Source organism: Anoplophora glabripennis, unplaced genomic scaffold (genome assembly GCF_000390285.2).
Source record: "Anoplophora glabripennis isolate ALB-LARVAE unplaced genomic scaffold, Agla_2.0 scaffold261, whole genome shotgun sequence".
Lineage (NCBI taxonomy): Eukaryota > Metazoa > Arthropoda > Insecta > Coleoptera > Cerambycidae > Anoplophora > Anoplophora glabripennis.
The window spans coordinates 400,374-408,018 of NW_019417113.1; positions in this window are offsets into that span (position 1 = coordinate 400,374).

Genomic DNA, 7,645 nt, shown 5'->3' on the forward strand with positions numbered 1-7,645 from the left:
CAAATTATAATACTACTTAATTTTATTCTATAATTAATAACATCCCTTACAATTACACAATACCTATACATCATTTTAGTTTTTAGTTAACTACAAATTTTTTACCTTCAATCCCCTGAATTAACAAATCGCCCTTCTCGTTACTTATTATTTCACCGGTTTCAGTGGTACATAATCGATGTGTCTCAATATTCACAGAATTCATTTTTGCAAAAACCTAGATATACATATAATGATTTTAGTCACAAAATTTTAAATTACATCATAAATTTAAAAAAAAGCTATAACACTTACCTACTTACTTTACATTTTTTTATACTGCCCGTTGTCTTCTATGCTTTTCATTATAACTAGTGATTACTAGAAATATGACGTCGGGATTTTTAATCTAATATAGTTTTTACAACCGTTATGTGGCACGGGTGCACCTTAAAAAACATGATTTTTTAATTCATTTACAGCTTAAAGAACAGATAATTTTTCTACCTACCTTATATTTTAAGTTAGGGTTTGACGTTTGATAGCGGCTAGCGGCGTCAAAAAACATCAACGGTAATTTCAAACTATTGTGCAGTGCGCAAGTCGGGTAAACTTTTACCTCCTCTGCAAGGTGGGTAAAAAGTTGTTAGTCGGACTACGTCCAAAAACAAATTGGAACGATTAGAAGACGTTACCTCGGACAAATTATACGATTTTTGGAACGGTTTAGGATAAAAAGTTGCACATCCGACGCTTTTTGGAACACAGCCCTGGAGAGTATACTAATAGAAGGTATAACCTACAAATTACAAATACAATTTTCAATAAATAAAATATTTCTATCATTCAATATTATTTTACTACTGGTCACACACACTTCACAGCTTCTGTTCTTGCTTTCCTGGAGAAAAAACATATTCATAATTTAACTAAAATTGTTTCATCTTCTGTGTCTTTACTTAACAGAGGCCGGATCGTGATGTCACACTGGCGAGTGACGCNTGTAACAAGAAAAGAAGGAAGCGGCCGACCTAAAAAGCGGACTGAAGAATTAAAAGAAAATGTACAACAAATAATGGAAAATGCGCCAAGAACTTCTGTACGTGTTTTATCACAAATGGTGGGAGTATCAGTCGGTACCTGCCACACAGTGTTAAAAAAAGATTTGCGTTTGTTCTCCTTTAATTGTTTGTTATTGTTATCACGATTATTCTTTAAAATAAAGTTATATAGTCTTTAACGTTATTGAAACTGACAGCTGCTATACAGCTCGTTAAGAAATGAGGTTAAGTTGGTCGCTATAAGCTACTCCCTACGTCCAATGTGTCAGAGCCAACTTCGACCACGTTTTTATTTGAACGCTCGTTATTTTGCTCTTACATGGATAATTCCATTTTGTTCGTATTTTGTTGCTTTTAAAAATCCAGGAAAAGCTACAAAACATATAATAGAAATAACCGAGAATGTGAGGTTAAAACATCCACAATATATGACAGAGACAGATTTATTACTGTGAAATTAGGTACACTGTAATACATACAGCTGCGTAGGCAGAATATCAAATTATGTAAAATAAATACAGTCTGTAAACTGCCCATCTGCAGATGATAGTTTATACAGTTGTTACATACATTTTGGTGCTACAGAGCTCGTTCGCAGAATAGCGGCATAATAGGGTATGTGACAATTTTCTAATATAGGCAGGAATTGAAGAATTTGAACCTGTTACTATTAAATTAGTAATTATTTTTAATTTAGATCCTGTAGTTAATATTAAAAAAATAATAATAAAATTCCTAATCCCAAATCCTAATAAGTGGCGGCAAAACAGCGTGTGAAGGTCAAAGTCTGTCGTGACGTCAGCGTTCATATCGCAATTTAAACAAACTGCAGAATGTTGAGTTGGAGGTCGGAGTTATACTCTACTGTTGTATTATTAGATTTGTGTTGGTTTGTGAAAAAATTATGAGTATTATTTTACAGTAAGTTGTAAATAAAATGAATAAAAAGGATTATCATTGGTGTGTTGTACCTCTGTGCACAAGCACAAGTAAAAGTACTCCACATAAATTATTTATTAGTGTACCCAAAAAGGAAAATGCGAGAAAAAAATGGTTACAGCTAGCCAGACGAAACACTAAGGAGTTTTAGACATTTAAAATATCTTTTGTGAATAGATCATAATAGTCAACCCATGTGATATTAACATTTTTATTTGCCTCAAAATTGTGATCTGCTACACAAAAACAGCATCTTTTAAAACCACTTACAAACATTTGTATTTGTACTTGTGTATAATATTTTTTGCCAATTTCTCCATCTTTTATATAGTTATTTAAATTGTGTGCAGTCGTTGGACATTTTATTTCGACGAGATAGTCTTCAATTATGCCATCTGGGGAAGCTGCAATTATAGGGCATGGCATTGAAATATAGAGTCCACTAGGTCTAATTTTTATTTTTCATAATTTTTCTACTTTCTTCGATGCTCTCGATCCATTGCTGAATTTTGGTGGAAAATCTTCAGAAATACTCTCCCTGCTCCCTTTAAGGACCTTCTTGTGCCGGTGGTGCCCACAGCAAAGTTCCCGCATGCCGCGCCAGTCATAGTACCCCTGGATGGCCCGAAGTGTTTCGTCTCGCCCTGGGTGTGCGGCGAGCACGGCGTCGTGGTAGGCGGCTTCTACAACTTCTTCTTGCATTGTACCTGGTACGTACAATGCTCGGCGGTCGCCATATCTCCTCCAGATATAGCCTCGCTCGAAGATGTAAGCCTCGGCGATACGACGCTCTGTCTCCGTTTCGGGGCCATCGCGCTGTATGCGGTACAACCTAGCCCTGTCTGTACGACACTAGTCGTCTACGCCTTGTGCTCGCTGAACGCGCTCGAACAGCGGAATGTCTTCGGCGGGTATCCCTCCAGGGTTCGCAAGTTGTTGCGCTGGTTCCTCCTCTTGTCCTCCAGGCTCGTCCTCTACGTGCACCTGGACATCATCTTCGACGAGTTGGGGCTCCTCTTGCTCCAACGGCGGATTTTCCTCGACGTGGTTCACGACCGGGTACATCCTGTCGTCGGTCTCGGGTGGACATTCTTCACGCGCTTCCTCCTCGGGATTTCGTGATACAAAATCCGGTAGTTCATTGATGCGACCTGGTACGTGGACGATGCGAAACCGGTATCCTTGTAGCATTAAGGCCCACCGGGTTAATTTCGTTTTCTCGTCTTTATACCGGTCTAGCCAAAGAAGTGCTCTACTGTCCGTGGAGAGGGTGAACTCGCGGTCCTCCAGGTGTTGACGATATTTTCTAATACCGTAAATCACCGCAAGGGCCTCTTGCTCGTTCACGTGGTACCTCGACTCGGTTTTCGAGAACTTCGATGACGCGCAGGAAATTAATCTTCTTGTGCCGTCGTCGTTTTCCTGGAATAACACGGCGGCCATCCCTACGGCGCTGGCGTCGGTCTGGAGACAGGCAGGCCGGTTTTTGGCCTGTGCAAGGGCTCGTGGTGAACTAAAGCGAGCTTGAGTTCGTCAAAAGCCTCCTGCTCCCTAGCTGTCCAGCGGAAACGTCGATTTGTGTCTAACAGATTCGTCAAAGGAGCTGCCAGTAAGGCGAACCGCGGCACGTATTCACGTAACCATCTGGCAAGCCCGAGGAACTGTCGCAACTCCTTGACGTTTTTCGGCGGCGCGTGTTCTTGGACACGCGTAAGGTGCCGTTCTTGTGGCAGATTGTGGTTCTTGGTGACGATGTGACCTAGGTACTCTATATGCGTCGCGGCGAAACTGCACTTCTCAGGTGAGACGCACAGTCCGTGTTGGCGGAGTCGTTCGAACACCAGTCTGAGGTGTTCTACGTGCTCCTGCGGCGTCTTACTATAGACGATGATGTCGTCTAGGTACACCTTCACGAAACGGTGTAATTGGCCTCGCAGTACTTCCGTCATGAGCTTCTGAAAGGTACCTGGGGCTCCAGATAACCCGAAGGGCATGACGTTGAACTCGTAGCTGCCGCCGTCTGATGTTGTGAATGCCGTATATCGCTTAGACTCCTCGTGAACGGATACCTGCCAATAACCTGCCTTAAGGTCTAGGGTTGTGAAGTACTGTGCTTCACCTAGTTCCTTAAGCATGTCGTCTATTGGGGGTANTACGACGTGCCAGTCGAGCACGAAGCTATATTTCACGGGTGACCGATGGTCGTCTTTTTCTTGCTTGGGCCTAGTCGCTTCCTCGAGGGCGGCTTACTGTCGCGCCCTGTCGTTAGAACGCTGGCTCTGTCTTGTTGCTTCTAGGGCTTAGGGCAGACGCCGGCGTCAAACCCAGTGCAAAGCCTCTTGGTGAGTTGCTCCTGTTCTAGCTTCTGTGAGGGCTAAGAGACCGTAAATCCTTGCAGGCGCTCGGCAACGGTCAATTAGCTCCACTGGTGATTTATCCCTCGTTGAGGCACGCGATTGCCACGGCGGAAAATTTTATAGTCCGGAATAAAAATCACAGACTGAATTCTTTATTTTAATTCGCAATGAAAATTGCGAACGTCGAAGGTAGACTATTGTCAACGAATTCTTATTGTGAGTCAATTGCTGGTCGGTGCTCAGACAACTGACTCTTGGAATACCCTGTATAACGCGGTAAGCGAATGAAGTTAAATCTAAATTATCGCGATCTCAATGGCGAGTAATTTAGAAAATGCGAGAATTTAGGTCGTAGAAATTATGTAGCGCATGCGGCAAATTACATGCGAAAAACCTCACGGGGTTTAATTCAATGTAAAAGGCTTAAATGAATTAATTGCTCACGGCAAAATAGTTCAGTTCGAACTTGCGAGTTCGAAACTTTAGTAGAAAGCTAAATTACGATGCACAACCTCACGGGGCTGTGGTCAGCGCGGAATGAACATTGTTCCCTTTTTTCAGGGCCTTTTTATTTGCTTCGTTACGTAACTAAACCGTTATTTCTGCGCGGGAGCCAATCACGACGCGCAGAAATTGTAACGGTTTTTTTGTTTTGGTGGGAAGCGCCCGTCGTCCACGCTCCGATCCAGAAAATGCCGGAGCCCAACCTAAAACAGGCGGACGTGCACTGAACGGTGTCGTCACGAGGCTCCTCGACCCAACGTAAAACAGGCGGACGGGCGAAAGCGGTGTGACGTCACAGCCTCTGAAAATTCGCGTCCACGACACTACTTCACACCTTACTGCATTTTCTAAGTCTCTACCTCTTTTCATAGCACCAGTGTCCGGCAACTTTGCACCCATAAGTACAGCAACTAAAGAGCCTTCAGCAGTTTTACAGCGGCTAACTTCAAATGCTTTAGATGCAGTTATTCTACCATACCGTAACTCATACCATAGGCTAGTTTTATATTGGTTTCTTGTTTCTCTTTCAACTGCAGACCACATCGAAGAAGTGAATAAACTTGAAATATGGTGAATAAATTTATTACTATTAAAATCACATTGATTTATAAATTCTAAAATTAAATTGTGCAAAGAAAGCCTTCTTATATTATTTACTTGATAATCAGGCTCATGTTTTAATATTTGGCAATTTAATTTTCTATTTCTTGCTTCAGTTACAAAATCTTTTAAAACACATTCGTTAAAAGGTTCAATCAAGCTTTCTTTTGTTCTGCGGTTTTTTTGTTAACTCTTGTGTAGTTATGTACCTGGTAGAAGNCGTCGTCCTCTAGGTCCCTCAGTGGCTGCATTTCTTGTACGGGTTCCCCTTGAAGTGTGGGGCTCGTACCCATGTCCCTGAGTTCTTGAGTCTCATGTTCTCCGGCCTCCCTCGTCGAGACGGCTGGTCGTCGTTCTTCCATAACCTGGTGGAGCTCGTCTTCGTCGTATTCAGGTAGCTCCTGCCTGAAATACGCGTTTTCTTGGACAGTCGTGTTATTTACTGTCGTGGGGGCCCGGGTCGTGGCCGGGCCTGTGTCACGACCCCCGGGGCGTTTCCCTGGTAGTGACGGTCGTCGTTGTCGACGCGCTGTCGCGAGCTTAGACGTGGCGGTCCTGGAGGTGGCCTGGGGGCCTCCCTCGTAGGCTGGTTCGGTGGAGGGCGCCCTCGAGGTGGTGACCTCGGGCGTTCCTCCTGCTGCCTCTGTCGCCAGTCGTCGCGACGCGGTGGTGGTCCGTTATTATATTGTCGTTGCTGCTGTGGCGGCGGTCCCTCCTGGCGGAACTGTCGCTGCGGCGGTCCATTACCTTGGTCGCGGGGGTGTTGCCTTGGCGTGGGTGTGGGCACATCACGGTCTGAGTGCCGTGGCGGTCCCCGCGGAGGCTGTTGCTCTCGCGCAGGGGCGCGTGGTGCCGGCCTAGGTTCACCGGAAGCTTGAGGCGTTGGGTCTATCAGATCGCCCTCGATCTGCGACATTACGCGCATTAGCTCTTCGGTCGTGCCGAAGTGGCCTAATCGCGCGTATGTGCGGAGGTTGGATCTCATCTGTTCGATGACGATCTGCACCCTTGCCACCTCCGGCGTCGCAGGTGCCAACCGTTCGAACAGAGCGACTTTCCCGGTGATAAACGCCAGGACGCTCTCACTCTGGCCTTGTTCTTCCCCGTACAATTTCCGGGTGAGGTCGCAAAGCGTTGTCGCACCGTTGAACTCCTCGAACTTTCTAGCGAACGTCTCGTCGCCCACTGGTTGCCTCGCAAGCCAACGTTTGGCCGGCCCGTGCATAGTGCTACGCACCGCTCGCATCCGGTGCTCGGCCTCCACGTCGTGCTCCACGAAGTACCTCTCCAGTTTTCGCAGGTACGACTCGGGGTCTTCATCCTCACTGCCGTGAAATTCGAATTCCGACTTCTGGGGAAACTGCTGTCGCTGCAGGGCCTCTGTCCGCACGGTTAATGCTGTGGTGGCTAACAGCATCGCGCGAGTGGCCAGCCTCTGCTCGACATCAGCACTTATTTCGGGAACGCGTTCCTGGGTACGCGGTGTCGTTGACCTTCTGGGGGCGGCGACAGGTACCTCGCCGGGTCCTGTCACGTCCAGGGTCCTCCAGGTTAGAACTCCTTGTTCTATATCTTCGATTCTTGAGGTTTCGGGGGTCGATGTCCTTCCGGACATCCTCGCCGTCCAGCTACTCTCAAGCATATCCCACCATCTCGGATAGCTTGTAGCTGGCTCGTGCGTTGCCCCTATACGTTGGGCGCCATTTCTTCGATGCTCTCGATCCATTGCTGAATTTTGGTGGAAAATCTTCAGAAATACTCCCTGCTTCCTTTAAGGACCTCCCTGTGCCGGTGGTGCGCACAGCAAAGTCCCTAACGCGAAACGCGAGCGCGAATCTTCACCACCTCATCAGTTTCCGGAAACTGGCCGCACGTAAGCCCGGTTTACGACGTGCCAGTCGAGCACGAAGCTATATTTCACGGGTGACCGATGGTCGTCTACTTCTTGCTTGGGCCTAGTCGCTTCCTCGAGGGCGATTTACTGTCACGCCCTGTCGTTAGAACGCTGGCTCTGTCTTGGTGCTTCTAGGGCTTAGAGTTGACGCCGGCGTCGAACTCAGTGCAAAGCCTCTCGGTGTGTTGCTCCTGTTCTAGCTTCTGTGGGTGTCAAAAGACCGTAAATTCCTTGCAGAGCGCTCGGCAACGGTCAATCAACCCCACCGGTGATTTATCCCTCGTTGAGGCACGCGATTGCCACGGCGGTAA